This window comes from Durio zibethinus, chromosome 17 (genome assembly GCF_047325235.1).
Source record: "Durio zibethinus cultivar Kanyao isolate XHJ-2024 chromosome 17, ASM4732523v1, whole genome shotgun sequence".
In the NCBI taxonomy this organism is placed as follows: domain Eukaryota; kingdom Viridiplantae; phylum Streptophyta; class Magnoliopsida; order Malvales; family Malvaceae; genus Durio; species Durio zibethinus.
In genome coordinates, this window is record NC_143178.1 from 18,293,861 (window position 1) to 18,312,229 (window position 18,369).

Consider the following 18,369-nt stretch of genomic DNA (forward strand, 5'->3'; position numbering starts at 1 on the left):
TGTTGAAGTGCTCCAAGTGACATAAGATAGTAAGACATACCGTATTACCAATAACTATGTGTGTCCTATCAAGTTTATAGATGATAAGGCACACAAAGGTACTAATACCATAGAAACTGAGAAAAGTGTTGAATAGGCCAAAAGTAGAGAACAACTGACCAGATAAAATTTATACCTTAAGCAGCTCGTTTTTAAATTTTTATTAACCAAAATTTTATGTCAACTGATAGAAAATATTTTACCTTATCCTTTTTCTCATTTATTAGTACAATTATTTTTATCAAGTTCATTAGTACAATTCTAAAATTGAATATTCTAGCAATAAATTACCATGTGATATTCACATGTGAATCTAAAAAATCCTTATATGTAACTTATTTGATTACTACTACTGTTTAGGCTAACCAATTTTTTATTGCATTAGCAATTAAACGAAAAGCACTTTTATGATCAAACCATTCCACCTATATGTATAATAGAGTTAAAGCATACTTTACCTTAATTGTGACATTGAGGATGGAACATGGAAACAAGACTCTCCCAATCATGAACCCACTTCACATTGTTCTCAAAGTTGCCAATCTTGGTTAAGTTTACAGGAGCAAATGGACCAAATTAATTGCTTTTTGAACCTTGTTTTGAATCCTCCAAACTACTTTTATGAGTCACAGTCACCAAATTTTCAACTTTTATTTGCTTTTACATCTTCTTGCGTTGTTTAAGATTTTGATCATTTGAAGAATCAACCTTATTCCTCTTGAAACTAATGTTTGTAACATCAGTTCCAAACACCTTTTTCTTAGATTCATGAAGAACCAAAGCATAAAAAAATCCTTTTTCTAATTTCCCTCTGAGCCTTAATCACCTAAATGTAGGCTTCCTTGTATTTACAATATGGGTTTACACAATATTCATTTATCTTTGAGCACTTAAAAACACCATATCTTAAGTCTGTAAGAATAATAAAGATGTTGAGATTGAAGTCAAAGAAGTTCTAATTTCTCATCGATTTTCTCAATCTATTTACCCTCTTAATAAGATTCATAGAAGACAACACGTTTGTAATGCCATATAGCCATTTTACTTTTACTGTTGAATCGTCAAATGAACAACAAATAAGTTAATTAGTTGATCTCTTTGTAGTTATTTCTCAATTCAAAATGAGTTGGGAAAAGTTAGGTCTTATTATTTTTCATTATTGAGGTACTGTGAGCATTACCAAGCAACAACCTCATTGCTTAATCAAAGGAGATCTCGACCTAGAAAACCAAATCAATATATACAAACTCACACTTAATAAAAAAGAAATACAAAAATAGAATCATATAACTTCAAACTTAAAAAACTTACTATCTCCAACTATACCTTTAAAACAAATATCACAAAAATCTAACCAAAATAGAGAATTAAACTTTTCGCTCACCTCAAACCTAATTAGCAAACAACCTCAAACAACTCTTATAGAAAACAATTATATCCATCATTTATAAAATCAAATCTTAAACAAAACAACCTTTAAACTAAAAAAAAAAGGCAAAGGTTTCCAACTATACTAATATATTAATAAATTAGCATGTGATATTCACGTGTGAATTTAAAAAATCTATATATATAACTTATTTGGTTAATACTACTATTTAGGCTGACAAATTTTCCATTGCATTAACAGTTAAACAAAAAGCACTTCTATGATCAAACCATTTCGCTTATATGTATAATAGAGCATTAAAGTATACCTTACCTTGATTGTGATATTGAGGATGGAATGCTAATATTATAGTTGAATATCATTTTCTAAATGGTTTTACAACCTGAGTTTACATTGATTTTAGCCTCTTTTTCTATTCTCTTCCACTATTTTGGTTTTGTTTTTATTGTTTCTAATCCCATAATGCAACACATCTCATAATGCCAAAAACATTCTATTTGTGCTCTTGTTTGATTTTTGACATATTAACAACTTAAGTAGAAAATAACTCAAGTAAAAGCAACTTTGTTCTGATTGACTCGATTAGGTATAACAAAAGTACCTTCACATTTGGCTTTCATTGTTGCTTGTAATAAGGCAATATATGTCTTGTTTTAGATGATAAAAAATCATATTATAGAGAAAATACTTGAGATACAAGGAAAGTTTACTGATAAGATTATAACCATTAAAAGTGAAAACCATACATCAAAGTCATGAGCATTTGTCTAAAGAATGTCATTCATTTTCCACAAGATTCTTGTATGTTTGCACCTAAGTTGCTTACAATCCCTTATAATCAGGACAAAACTCTCATCCAAACACATGACATTTATTAACTCTTCCTCTTCTACTTACAGCACCTATACTGAAACAAACCTGATCTTTAAAATGTCAAAGATCAATAAATTTGATCCAAAAGCAGTTAACATTCATCTAGAAGTAGTTTTTTAGACATTCTAATATTTCAAGGAACAAAAGAATATAATTTTTTGCTTGATTAAATCATTTAACAATTGATGTTGACAAACTAAGCATGAGCACACAGCCTTGAATTAAGGAGATATTTTTTTATAACACCAACTTTCTTTACCATTGTATATTTTGTTTAAAATCTCCCACTCATGAATAAACACAAACTTAAACTCTGTTCGTGCAATCTCCTTCAACTAACAACCAAATCCTTCTTTCAAATTCCAATAAAAAATGTAATCATTATCAACTTAATAAAAATAGGTTATGAGCAAAGCGAGAAAGCATCCAAGACTAGATGTCAGTAAAATATCTAACTTAAGCCCAAACATTCAATCTTATTTAAACAATAATTAAGCTAAAATCTCAATTTAAAAGAAAAAAATTAATTCACCATTTGCTTTTGTTTTATAGCATCTTTATAGGAAACTAAAAACAATAACCAATAACAGCAACAATGAAACCAAGCATTAAATCACCAAGAACAAGCAATTATGAAAAGTTGTAAAAAACAATTAAATTAAAAAGATTAGGTTTGATTTCGTTAATACCAACTTTATCTTTGATGGTAGAGGTGTTGTTGGTCTTATTGAAGTCTTGTTGTCGATTTTCTTTAACATCACCATTAAGGGCAGCAACACAAACAGCTCTACCAAAACCTTTCTTGCTTCGCAAAGTAGCTAATTCTAACCTACATCTCTTTGAATGGCTGAAATTAAGAGAATTGAGCTTAAGCTGAGTCTTGGCTAACATTACAAATCAATATATACAAAATCACACACAATCAAAAAGTCATTTCCACCCTGTATTTCCTTAAATGTCAATCATTTCCAACTTGCGTTATTTCTACTATTGTTGAATCATCAAATGAACAACAAAAAAGTTATTTCCAATTGCATCTCTAATCTATTTTCCTTCTCAATAAGATTCATGGAAGACAACACGTTTGCAATGTCATATAGCCACCTTACTTTTGCTATTGAATCATCAAACAAACAATAAATAATTCAATTAGTTGATCTCTTTATAGTTATTTCTCAATTTGGAATGAGGTGGGAAAAGCTAAAGACTTATTACTTCTTATTATTGAGGTATTATGAGCATTACCAAGCAACAACCTTGTTGCTTTATTGGAAGAGATTAACTCAACCTAAAAAGCAAAATCAATATACACAAAATCACATATAGTAAAAAAGAAATACAAAAATAGTGGTAGGAATGTTAATTTACTTATATTATGAAAAAGACACCCTATGTCCCTAATCATTGTGAACCATTATATTTAGAATTAATAAATGAGGTACAAAAATAATTCCTACCAAAATCATTTAACTGTTCAACTCTTGACATCTAGATTCTTGATTCATCATTTAGAAAGAATATTTTGTTTGATGGATTTAAACTCTGTTTATGCAATTTCTACATGCATTGAGAAATATAGAAAAGAAACATTGAAAAGCCTATAAACTCAAAAAAGAAAACACTTGAAAGAAAGCTAAACCCAAAGATCTGAATAGCAAGATCATCCAATGGAGTCCTACTTTCTTTCATATTACCAACATATTAATGGTTGAACTTACTATTAAAGATTGCACAAAATCAATAGTGGCCTCAAAGCTTATAGTAGTATTAACATGCTACACAAATATTTTTTTACTCTTTAACTCCTCCAATACAAAACAACATGATTGTGTCAATTTAAGAATTTCCAAACTATAGTGCATGCAAATTAAGAATGACTCTTGAATTTAACTGAAAGGAAGCTACAATAGCAAATCTTAAATTTAAAAGGAAAAAAAAAAAGAGAAACCCTTTTAGGACGATTCAGATATCGATAGCTGCTGAAAATTAAAAAAAAAATGGGCGCTTCAAAGGACTAATTGATTTCCAACCTTGCAACCCAAAACACAAATATCTTCTAATTTTTCAAAATTTATCACTCAAAGCTTCAAAGAGAGAGAAAATTGGTAATATGAAAGAAATTAGGCCTAAGAGCTTCCAAGAGAGATAAAGCAATAGAATAAAGCTTGGAGGTTGTGAAAAAAAGGTGGAAGCTTCAAAGACATAAAAGAATAATTTAAAATAAAATTGCAAAACCCCAAAAAAAAAAAAGACAACTATCGAGTATAGGATCCTTAAGGGATTTTTTTTTTATCTATAATAGTATGGATATGATTTTGTGAAAATATCAAATTAACTCAATTTATATCCAATGTTATTATGTTAATGTCAATTGGTGTATATAAGTTTTTCTAATTCAACATTTTGATGAAACATTTGATTAATTATTGTATATGATCATATTTAATATAGTAATGCTAGTATTATAATTTACAAAACAAAAAAAATAGATAAAGGATCAGCTAATTAATTAGCCTATTATTTATGTTAAATATTTTTTGTAATTAATAATTGATACTTTTTTAATAATGTCTACTATTCGACATTATAGTTGGATGATTGGTAATTGATGTATGTACTTATATCTAATGTTAATATTAAAATGGTCAAATATTAAACTTTAAATCAGTACTATTGTAGAAGGAGAAAATTTTCATCCATTCATGAAGTGCCACATTTCCAATAAATTTTCTTTAATTAATTAATTAAAGAATTTTTAAGTGACATATTGGTTACCGCTATATGGATTAATGATATTATTTAATTTAATGATATAATTAATTAATTAATTTTATGATTAGTTAAATACATCACTTGTCAATTGAAGATAAAACACTTGGTTTGACTAATCAAAGTTCATCAATGAATCATCAATTTTTATCTCTTATTAAACTACAGTTGTTTAGAGATAAAATAAAAAAGGTTGGTTTCTTTTAAAACTCTCTCACTCGGCAGGTTGGCATTATAAATATAGAGCCTCCCTTGGTCATAATTCATAATTCACAATTCTAAAGAGAAGAAAAGATTTTAAAGACCCAAAACCTCTCTAAAGTCACAAGAAGCAAGCTTTAAAGAATTGAAAAAATTTTAAAGCATTTGGGTTCTTAATTGTCAAGATACTACTCTTCAATCTTATTCCCTATAAAAGAAGTAGATCGATTCCATTTGTTCAAGGTCAAGTCAACAAGACCCTTGACGCATTCAAAAATAAGTCTCGATGACCCTTGAAGCATTCAATATCAAGTTTGCCTAACCTTTGAAGTGGATTTTTGTTGAAGAAAAGAATCAGAGGATTTTCTTTGTAATAAGAATTCTTAAATATTGTAATTTTACAAGTTTGATAAACAAATTTATTATTTGTCTCCAATTTTCCTTGTTATATTTTCAATATGAAATTCATGTGTACAAATTTTTTGTGTGCCTAGTGGGAAATCTCGACCTTTCATCTCTTTTTTTCAAACTTCAAGTGTTTAAGCTGCAATGGCTTCCTAAAAAAACCTCTGTCAACAAGCTAACTCTTAAGCCTACTCAAACAAATCCTGCAGTCTTCCCTAACTCATCACTAAACATTGATGTTGTTACCCACTTATATGGCACTAGAAGTAAAAAAAAAAAAAAAAAAAACTCTTGAAGAAATCTATGCTTAAACTCTTTTAGTGCTCAACCAAAACCAATTCTATGACACTCATTTTCAAGGATTAAAGGAATCTTTCATTGGAAAGCCTAGTTCACCTCATGGATCAAGTGTAAGTAATAGCTCTATTTTATCATCTCCTTCATAAATATATTTTGGAGTAATGAATGTCATGACAAATGGCACCACATCATTAAAAGAACAAGTTGCATTTTTTTTTAAAATTATGGAAACTTTTGCTACAAAAATTAAAGAAAAAGATAACTAGATTGCTACCATGATAAAGAATATTAGCAATCTTATTAGAAAGCAATCGGTAACTTTAAACCAAAATCATAAATCAATCTTTCAAGAGGATGGTAAGAATTCCAACATAGAAGTTGCCAAGGATTCTTAACAAATGCTTGATGAAATTGTCACTGCTAGTCAACTCATAGATCTTATCAAATAAGCAATCAAAGATCAAGTTAAGAATGTCACACAACCTTCATTCACATATGCTAAGCCATATTCTCAAAGAATTGATCGTTTGAGGATGCTTGAAAATTACTAGCCCTCAAAGTCTCAACAATTTGATGTCAAAAGAAACCCAATCCAACATGTTGCTCACTTATGGAAACTTGCAATAATGCTGGCACTGATAGTGATATTTTAGTCAACAAATTTGTTTGCTCTTTAAAAAGAAATTCCTTTGATTGGTATACCAATCTTAAGCTGGCACAATTGATAGTTAGGAATAGCTTGAACGTGAATTTCTCAATCGATTTTATAACACTCGTCGCATACTTAAATGATTGAGCTCATATGTTCACACCAATGGAAAGATGAACCGATGATTGATTACATTCATAGATGGAAAAATTTAAACCTTAATTGCAAAAATGATTGCTTGAGTCTGCTGCTTTTGACATGTGCATACAAGGTATGAATTGGGAATTACATTATATTCTCTAAGGTTTTAAGCCTAAAACCTTCGAAGAACTGGCTACACACACACATGATATGGAGTTAAGTATGACAATTGTTGGAAACTAAGGACCTCCTATTTACAAGCCAAAGAAAGGCAAAGAAAAGCAAGATACTTACAAAGAGGGTAAAATTTTAATTGATAAGGGAGAAAACAAACAGTCCATAACTATAAATGCTAAGTCCTTGAAGATAACCTTTAAATCAAAGAAATCTCAAGAGGTAAAATCAACTCATTCTGAAGATAAAGGTAAAAACAGAATCCCATTGAGGGAAAGACTAGAGAAAAAGTATCATTTTCTTAATTTAGATGTTTCAAACATACTTGATGAACTTTTAAAGTCCAAGCTGATCTAGTTACTAAAATTAAAGTGACTTATGAAAGTTAATAAAGTGGATGACCCTAATTACTGCAAGTATCACCATATGATTAGTCATCCATTAGAGCAATGTTTTTGTTTTAAAAGATAAAATCATGCAACTTCATGATGATGGAAAAATTGAATTTGAAGAATAAGTTGTGATATCAAACTTAGCATCAATATATATAGCTTCTCAATCCAACTTTTTGGGCAAAACCATTAAATTTGGTTCTTTTGACCTAGTCTTACTAAATTCAAGTACAACCATCAAATTTGGTTCGTCTAACCCTATCATACTAGCTCTAAAAATAATTGACCTTTAAAAGAATTGGGGCAATGCTCATCTTTAAATCAAAGATCAAAATAATGATGGTTGAACCTTAGTCACAAGTCGAAAAGGTCAAAAGGAAAATCTACAAAAACTTGTTTAAGTAATGATAAAAGCTAAAATGGTTAAGCAAATAGTTAGGAAGCCAACACTAAATGTGATCTAAACAAAAGTAAATCCATCCAAGCGTGAAAACTTAGGACCAATGAAGTCAAGAAAGCCAATCATTTTGAATGAATATATGCCAATTCAATTTAGAAAAGAAAATTTGGTGACTTGCTACCATATTGATGAAGACTTGGAAAATGATGACAACAATATTAATAAGATAGCATTTGAAGTTGGCCATGGTTGTGCTACAAAGATTGATTTTTTTGATGAAGATTTGTTGTAAGGATTTACTCCTTACAATCAATCACTATTTATTGATGGATATGTTCATGAGAAAGGATCAATAGAATCCTAATAGATGATGGATCTGTTGTCAACATCATCCCTTTAAAGATAATGAAAGAACTTGGAATCCCTCTGGATGAATTGTCATAAAATCGCTTGATGATTCAAGGATTCAATTAAGGAAAAAGGCTTTTAGAAAGTGCAAACTTTAAACTTTTATTGGTGATATGGAATTAAATCTACTATTCCATGTGATTAATGCTAAGACAACATAAAATATGTTGTTAGGGCGACTGTGGATACAACAAAATAGTATAGTTTCTTTAACTCTTCACCTATGTTTGAAGTATTATAGAAATGGTCATATAAAGATAGTTGCCGCAGATTCCAAGCCAGGTTCTACTATGAAGGCTCATTTCATTAATGCTAAGTTTTATTTGGAAAATGCTTTCATAGAAAAATTATTTCTAGATAAATAGAATATCAATGTGAAAAAGTTAAAAAAAAAAAAGAAAAAAAAATTACAGGTCTCTTTACCAGCTATGGAGATGCTGAAATTACTCAAGGTTTAAAGAATTTGACTCTCCCTCTTACAGGATTGAAAGAATCAAAGGTTTCTAAACCACTATTTAAAGGATTTCTAGCGCCATTAGAAGGACCTTTTATTGAATATGATGAATTACCTTCACATTACACTAAAGGTTTTGGTCCTAATGCTTACAAACTTCTTGTTAAAGCTAGATATAGGTAAAAAGATATTTCAAAATTGATTCACGAAACAAACTAGCCAATTGAAGAACTTTCTCAAAGTTTAATAAAGATCAGACAAGATTGGCAAAAAAAGATTGATTATGCTGGTACCTTGAAAGCTGAGCTTGGATCTTCATCATTAAAATTGAAGATTCATAAAAAAACTTCAAGATACATAAATGTGGAAAATTTTTTTAATAAGTAAGGAAATTCAATTAAGATACCAAGGTCATCAGTTTTTGATCGGTTAGGTATACAGTTAACACGAGATTCAATCTTTGATCATCTAAGAACACATTCATCTCACAAGTTAATTTTTGAGTGAATGGGGAAAAAGGATACTGAAGCTTTTGTGAGTAAGCATGTTCTTATTCATCCAAGACTTGGACATCTAAACTTCAAAAAGATGGTGCACAAATCAAGAAGTAAAGCTCTCATATTGGATTAATCTAAGGATTTTTCATAGTAAGATCCATTCCTAAATGAAAAGATAAAATAAATAGGTAGTAACTGTTGGTGACTCATTGAAAGTGAGAAAGCACAAAGTGGTAACAACCAAGCAAATTCCATCTCCAAATAAGGAAGAGTCTAAAGATATGGAAATCCTTACTTTAATCATGTGTCTATAAAAAAAATTGATGAAAAATCTGAAAAAAAAAATGCTTAAAAAACTCCTCCAAGATTTGAAAAAGGAAATCAAGCTACAATTAATGAGCTAAAAGAAATCAACATTGGCACTAACAAATGTCTTCATACAATCTTTATGTTTTTTGAAGATGAGGAAGCTTACCTTGATCTTTTGATGAAATATCGAGATGTCTTTACTTGAACTTACAATGAGATACCTATATTTGATCTAAAAGTTACTATGCATCATCTAACTATTAACAATGGTGTTTGATCTATCAAATGAGCTCTACAATGCTTGGAATGTTATCAGGCTAAGTTATCCAAAGCTTTTGTAAGATAGTTAAGCCACGTTCATTTTAGGTTTGTGACCTAATCCTTGCTGTAAAAAGACTAATAAATATTTCACATTGCATTGGCAACAAGTTTCTTTCAAAATGGGATGAACCATATGTTATTCGAGAAGTTTACAATTATGGTGCACATAAGATTTTTGATCAAGATGGAATAAAAGTTGGGTCAATTAATGGCAAGTTTTTAAAATATTACTATGCTTGAACAAAAAAAAAACTGCTTCCAAGCAAGAGGCTGAACTGCATATGTTGTTCCTAAGCATTAGCCTAAACTGCTTATATTGCTCCTAACCATGAGCCTAAATTGCTCATACTTCTCCCAAGCATAAATCTTAATTGTTCATATTGCTCTTAAGCATGAGTTTAAACTACACAAAAAAATATATATATATATATATATTGCTCCTAAGCATGAGCCTAAATTGCTCATATTGCTTCTAAGCATGAGCTTAAACTACAAAAAAAAAAGTAGTGTTCCTAAGCACGAGCCTAAACTACTCATATTGCTCATAAGCACAAGCTTAAACTTCACAAAAAAAAAATGTTGCTCCTAGACAAAAGACTAAACTATTTTTTTTTTTAAAGTTCCACTAAGTTAAAAATCCCTACAAAGGACAACTTAGGCAAAGGTTAGGACACCAAAAAAAAAAAAAAAGCCTTATGAGTTGAAAATCTTACAAAGTACAATTTAGGCAAAAGTTAAGGTACAAAAAGAAAAAAAAACTGCAAGATTACTTGATTCTTCTGTTTTGAAAGTATGTTGGTAGCTTGGTTTTAATTCCAAGTTCAATCAAAACAAATAAAAAAATTCTTGAATTGATTTAAGTATCTTTCGTTTACTTGAAACCACAAAGTATTATTAAGTTTGAATTCTTTTTTCAAACATCATGATTCAAATTTGAATTTTCAAGTAAAGCAAATCTTTTACAAGTTAAAACTTCTTTGGAATTTAATTTGTAATCAACATAAAGCATGGATGAAAGATATCTTGGAAGTTTCATGAGATCATTTTATTCCAAACTTAAAGGGCATTACACTATGATAAATAGAGTTTTCCTAAAAATTAAAGAGAAATGAGTTACACTTCTTAAGGGAAAATATAACTTAAGGCTTCCATTTAAAGTTCTCTAAATCTTTTTGGGAGGATTCTAACATATTTTGCAATAAATTTAAAGATTTGACTTCATTTTCATTATGAGTATTAGAAGACTCAACAGATCTCATCTCCTCACAGATTTAGGAAACATTAATTCTCCGTTGCTTCATTTCATCTTTAATCTCTTTAAGTGATGATTCAAGTTTATTCTTCTTGTATTGCAACACATAAATCTCTTTTTTTATCTCAGCCAAGTCAAATTACAAGTTGTTGATTTGTACAATAGTTGCAAGTTCAAGGGACATTGAATCTTTAAGACAAATTTGGAATACTTGAATCTTCTCAATTTGATCTTTGAATGACATGTTAGAAGAAATGAAAGATTCAAGGTCATTAAACTTCCTAACTTGTAGGAAGTAGTCTTCCACCATGGTTTCAAATGAAGAAGAGTCAACGATTTTGATTTCTTCTATTGCACTAAAAATCTTATGAACATTATTAGTAAAATAAAGATCTCAATCAAAAGAAGCTCGAACAATCCTTGACTAAATGCTTTCCCATAGAGCCATTGTAAACTTTAACTAATAACCAGAGATTACTTTGACAGCATTAAATTTAGATTCTGGAGATGTAAAATGGTTGACTTCAACAAGAGATTTTATGGAGTTTTTCACAATGTTGGAAACATTATTTATCTTTTCAATGATCGTGTTAGGACAAATGTCTTCTTGACTAACAATCTTGTTTCAAACTTGTTAAGAAGCATGGTTTTCTACTTGAGATGTAACTTTATAAAATTTATGGTCATTAGAAATTGAAGCTTGAGCAAATACGAACAATCAATGAGAACTATAAGGCTCAATTATAATGGCTTTGTTATATCAAACAGGCAAGTAACTTGAGCGAATACTAACAAGATAACTATATTGAGTTGCACTAAAGGTCCCATTGTCTACAATTACTTTTTTCTTTATTCATGGGGAACAAGTTAGCATCCCATATTATGCCAATATTAATCAAATTTTGTGCTTCATTTTCATTAAAATACTTAGCACTGCCTTCTTTTAAAAACTTGGCCATCATAGGTACACAAACATCATTTGGATTTTTATAGTGAGTTGGGAAATAATAACTCAATCATCCATAAACATAGTGAATTGGAAAGCATGCCTCTGAAAATCTCACTTGGATGGAAAAGGCTATTTTGTTTACCACATTATAAATAATAGTTACTAATGGAATAGCCATATTAACAATTTTCCCAATAGCCACTGAGCTAGCAATTTTGAATGTCTCAGGCCAAATAGATTCATAATCCCGACTTGAAAGATGAAGGCACAAATCTAGCAAAAGATGAAAGTAACTAAGTAAGTGTCTTGCTTTGAATTTTCTATGACCTCAAGTTTTGCACATCTTCCATTTGCTACAACTTCGAAATCTTGATGCCTGCAAAGGATCCCATTTGGGTTATGAGTGACTTTTGGATGGGTCGATTTCTTTAACCTTCGAGTAGGAGGCTTCGTGTAGCGTAGTTTCCCTTGAAACCAAAAACCAATCAATCCTTAAGGAAGACTTTGTTGCCCTTTCTTTTTCAAGTGGCGAAAGGCTGTAAATAAGTATTTATAGCATCTTGGAATAAATCTTCCTTGATCATTAGCTCCAGTTAATTCTGCAACACATGGGATGGCCTCACTATAAAAAATTAAACCATGAATGGGTAAACCATCCAATTTGTGCAAATCCATAATAAGATGGAAGCTTTTCAGGTAGCAATATGAAAAGTATTTGTAATTGGACACCAAGTTTCATAGAATGCTCAAATAACATCCTTGTTTTGATCATAAGTGTATAAAGATGCTTAAACCCCATCATATATAATAGAAACCATCAAGGATTTTTCAAAGTGATAAAGTATATCAATATTTTAGTATATAACTAAATTCCCTAATAATCTTGAAAGAAGATCCCCAATAAGCTTTGTCAAAAACAATTCGACTTCCTAATATATCAAACTTTTCATGATTTGAAGTTTTGTCATGAAGGCTAGATTGAAGGCATCTAGTTGAAGAAGAAGATTGTGAAGCTTGAGAGAGTTTCGTAGACCATTCTTTCAAAGTGGTAGGAAATTGGAAGGATACCTAACTAGAATCATATCGATTAAATAAGGACTTGTTGATAGGAAGAAATATTACTTTTCTAATATCTTCATCTTTCTTAGAAAGAATGACAGGATGATTTTTGTGATTTTTAAAATACACCATTTTTAGAGACTAAAAAAAAAGTGCTATGAATTAGATTCCAGCATGGCATTTTTTATTTTATGACCAATGGGTGGCATCAAAAATAATGGTAAAAGATCATGAATAGATTTAAGACACAATGAGTTAATTATCAAGATTTCGATGGCAATGAAAGAAATAAGAAAGTCCACAAATTTAAAGTGTATGGCATGCACACTATGACTACGAAAAGTATACAAATGTCAATATGCATGAGTTGGCTTCTAAGGTGGCAAAGATTTTACATGCACAAGACAATAAATTATTGCCAAAATATAATGCTTAATTGCATGAGTTGCCGAAACATAATGCATGAAGCATGAAAGGATATTCCAATTTAAGTGTCAATATGCATGGCTTGTTAAAGAAACAAGTGCCAATATGCATGAATTATGGGAGGGCATATGGTGTGGGGTATATATATATACACACACACATATATATACGTATATATGTATATATATATATGCCATTACATGCATATTGACACCTTGCACTTGCATTGACACCTTGCACTTACATTGACACTTTGCATCAATTAAATATGCATACATGTTAAAAACCCTAAGCCTACATATATATGTGTACATATCACTACAGGGGTTTAGGTTTTCAGTGGCATTTTTTTAATGTTTAGCGGTGTTTATAAACGCTACTAAAAAATTTACGACGTTTACGAAAAACGCCATTCAAAGTGTTGGCTACACACGCGTCACGAAAAATAGTGGTGTTTTTGAAAAAATGCCTCAACATTAGTGGTGTCTATATCTAAAACACCTCTATTTTAGCGGCATTTCTATCTTTGAGATGTCACTAAATCAATGACGTTTTTATGAGAAAAATGTTATTGCTTTGGTAGTGTTTGTAATTGAAAATGCCGCTACTTTAGAGGCGTTTGTATATGAAAATGCTTCTATATTAGTGACATTTTTATCTTTGAGACGCCGATAATTTAGTGGCATTTTTATGAGAAAAACACCATTTCTTTGATGGCATTTGTATTAAAAAATGCCCTTAACTAGCGGCATTTGCTGGTAAAAGTGTTGCTACTTTTAGTGATGTTTTATGATATAAACGCCACTAAATTATTCATTTAGTAACATTGTTGAATGCAAATGTTGCCATTATGTATCTTTGAGACGCCGATAATTTAGTGGCATTTTTATGAGAAAAACACCATTTCTTTGATGGCGTTTGTATTAAAAAATGCCACTTAACTAGCGGCATTTGCTGGTAAAAGTGTCGCTACTTTTAGTGGTGTTTTATGATATAAACGCCACTAAATTATTCATTTAGCGACATTGTTGAATGCAAATGTTGCCATTATGTAAAAATGTATTTTTTTAATTTATTTTAATAAATTTTATTTTCATTAAAGAGCTTAAATTCAAAAACTAAAATTAATATAAACTTAATTCACGTTTAAATATGAATATAATTAATACAAAGTTTAATAATTAGTATAATAACATTCAAATATTTTTAATACATTAACAAAATAAAAATTAAAATGTATGAAATTGATGACTGCATACATTTTGCTGGCTGCCAATTGGTGAAGAAACTTTTTCACCTTAGTAACTAGCATGCTCACAAACCTACTGAATAATACCATACAATTTTTAACACTTCATTGTAAGCTTTTTTTTTATATTTAAAAATTTAAATATTTACTAAATATAATACCTAATTTTCTGGAGCACCAAGATCATTTCTTGAAAATTGTTGTTGCATAAAATTCATAAGATGATCGAATCGATCATGCAACTGTTGAAATTTTGCATGCTCTTACTCCATTTTAGCATGTTCTTCCTCAATTTTGGCACGTTTCTGTTCTCTTTCTGCTTCCATTTGCTAAAAACATTGTTGCATTGTTTGCAACTCCCTTCTCAATATTGAACTGTCTTGCGAAAACTGACTTGTTGAAAATGTAAATTGTTGAAAGCTATGTCCATAGTAGGCAGATGGTGTTGGACCCAATCGAAGGCCTCGAACCCGTCCATGCCTTTCTTTTCCAGTAACTTCTATGAATATCCAATTTTTCATTTCTTGCATGTTGAAAGAACCATAAGATGTTACTTTAATCTCAACAGCCATTTTTTCTTTCGCTTTCTCCTGTAAATTTGTCATATACAACTATCAAGTTTAATGATTAATTGATAATATGTTAAAAAGAGTAAATATTTACTTTTTGTTAAAATAGATGATACAAATTACCATAATTTCTTGTGTTTTGACATTCATGTAAGATCTATCTTTTTTTCAGTGTGTTATGTGAAAAAGTTCAACGCGTCCAATTGTACCACCCATCTTATTCTCCTATACAAAAATATATGTTATTTGATAGGATACATATCAACCGTAACTTATTTATGCATATCAAGCCTGTCAATCAAGCATTAAAATTTCAAATAATTTTAATCTCATATATTTATATTTTGGCCCTGTAACAACACTATAGTCTTAAATATATGCAAACAATAAAAGCATTTTGGGCTTTCACACATATCGATCATGGAAACCAAATTCAATTATTTTCTACCAGTTTAATATCAAGGATTGAAGCCATTCAATATGTTGAAAGCCATCCAAAAGTTTAATTTGTATATTTGCCTTTTATATGTAAAAATAGTCCCAAATAGACATAAACAACAACTTTTTCTCCCATATCAATTGTAGAAACCAAGTTCAATCAATCGGACGAGTTTAATATCAAGTATTGAAGCTATCCAAACTGTTAAAATACAACAATAATAACAAATTTATATTTTTACCTAAATATACGTAAACAATAACTTTTTTATACATATCATCCATGTCAACTAAGTTGAAAACTTTCGATAAGTTTAATATCATGTATTGAAATTATCAAAACTATTAAAATGGAACAATAACTGTTAATTTGCATATTTACCTTTGAACAACAGAAAAAGTTCATTCATAAGTTTATTATCATAAACTTACTATTTCTTTTTTGCTTTCTTGCAAAACTTTTTGATCCACTTGTGTGGCTATATTTTTGTTGCTTTCTGCTACCAATCCTAATATGTTCTCTTTCCTATCATAAAAAACAATTACGGATATGATAGAAATACAAATATTACTAATTTAAACCATAAAACACTTTCATCACTTCATTCTACTGTACAAAGTTATAAACTAGTACCTCTCATTTTCTTAAGAACCAAAATCTAACTACTTGTTCATATTGCCACCTAATCACATTATGAGGTAAATTTTCCATCATCGTCCTTACATTAGTATTTCGATCGAAATACTTATCCTTCAAACTATGCTTAAAATCTTTCCATTTCTTTCCCAATGACTTAAGCACAAATAAAGTTGGTATTTCAAGTACAAATCTTGATATTTATAATACAATAAGAAAATCTTGAATAAAAAACAAAATGTAAAATAAAAAAATTTTTATACCTATTTAATTATACTAATGCCTTAATAAAGTTTAAAGCATCAGCCTTAACTTCTTCTGGAACTTTATGCCATGTTTCGTAATGAATAGGCAATTTCATTCCATTACGGGCTAGCATGCCTAGAAATCCAGCCAACAGTTGAGCCTCTTCACCAATTGGTTGCCTATCAGAGTTTGCAGACACTACAATACGCTCATTAGGAGGTAGTGCAAATAATTCATTCAAAGTTGTTCGACCTCTGGTCCTTCGTTGACCATTATTATCAACTGCAACAAATAAAAAATAAATTTGTAAAATCGTAATACTTTTATCATTATACTCAAATTCTAAAATTGGGGTATATCATAACTGCATCCAAATTTAAAGCATAATCAATTGATGGGGTACTATCTAAACCTAGACCTTCATATTGTCAGATCCAATATCAGTTAAAGGGTTAGAAGTGACAGAGTTAGATCTGATAGTACGTTTATTTTCCTTCAAAGGATTCAGTCCATAGCAAATATCCATAGGTGCTGCCGATGGTTTAGAACTAATATATCTGATATGTTTTCCTTTCAACCTATTCCTTTTTATTGTAGCTTGCTTACATCATAAAAGCGAATATAGAAAAGATATTAGTTTAGAACATATATAAAGACATTGAGAAGTTAAGAAATCAAAACCTACAATATATAAAGAACATATCAATTTAATTAAATCAAAAGATAATGTATGATTTAGAATACAATAATTATACAATAGCGAATGTGACATTAATTATATACAATCATTTACTACATTATGTCTTAAATACTCAAATTACAAATTATAGATGCACCATTTCATGGTTCATAAATGTCTTCAGTAACATCTTCATGGACCTACTGAACATAGGTACTGATGATATTTTCATCCAAGTTTTGTTCAGCAAAAAGATAACATTTAGTTCCATGTTCAACATCATCTCCGGTGTCTAACCCTATATCAAATAAATCTCTAGATGTATTTCGAATAACAACAAACTAACCCAATTCTTTGCGATCTTCAAAGTAAAATACTTGTTTGACTTGAGATGAAAAAACATAAGGTTCATCGATGAGTTGTTATTCAGTGTGAATTAATCGAGAAAAATTCACAAGTGTAAATCTATATTAATCTTTCTTAATATCCCTCGCACTATTCACATCAGCCTAATCACACCAAAATAAGACAACTTTTCAATTGCCATAATAATCCAACTCAATGATGTCATTAATCATGCCATAATATTCAACATTTTTCTCTAAAGGATTTGTGTTCTTAGCACTAGCATAGCTAGTAGTTGATAAAGTCACAATAACTCTTAAATTTTGTGTATTTTTAAATCTCTCATGGGATTTAGTGTGAAATCTAAATCTATTGATGATGAAACCTTTGTATCGTTTCACAATCCAGTTAGGACCGTGTGAAAGATACTTCACCTCTTTACTAATAAGCCTTCCACTCTAAACCTATAAAAGTGGAATAAATATATATATGTTATTAATGTTAGTTATACCATAAGCATTCTATGTAGATTTTTCATAATGGGAAGTATTGCATTACTTACAGTTGCTCCTAACCATTCATGAAAGTTTTCAACAAACAACTTATCAAGCTCTCGAGGGTTTAATTGTCAATAATGTGTAGGATCTCTCAAATTATTTCTATACTCACTATAAAGCATCATGATAAAGTATTAACATTAAAAAAAAGACAATAAATTATGCTTAATGTAATGAATAATTTCCTTGCTAAAAAACTTATGTGCAAAACGATTCAATTGAGTCATGATGAAAAAGAATA

At 29.8% G+C, this 18,369-nt stretch overlaps 1 pseudogene; it reads right to left on the bottom strand.

Moving 5' to 3' along the window:
• Nucleotides 1–450: 450 nt before the first annotated feature.
• On the bottom strand, nucleotides 451–17,073 carry LOC149514071 (E2F transcription factor-like E2FE; annotated as a pseudogene).
• Nucleotides 17,074–18,369: the final 1,296 nt, after the last annotated feature.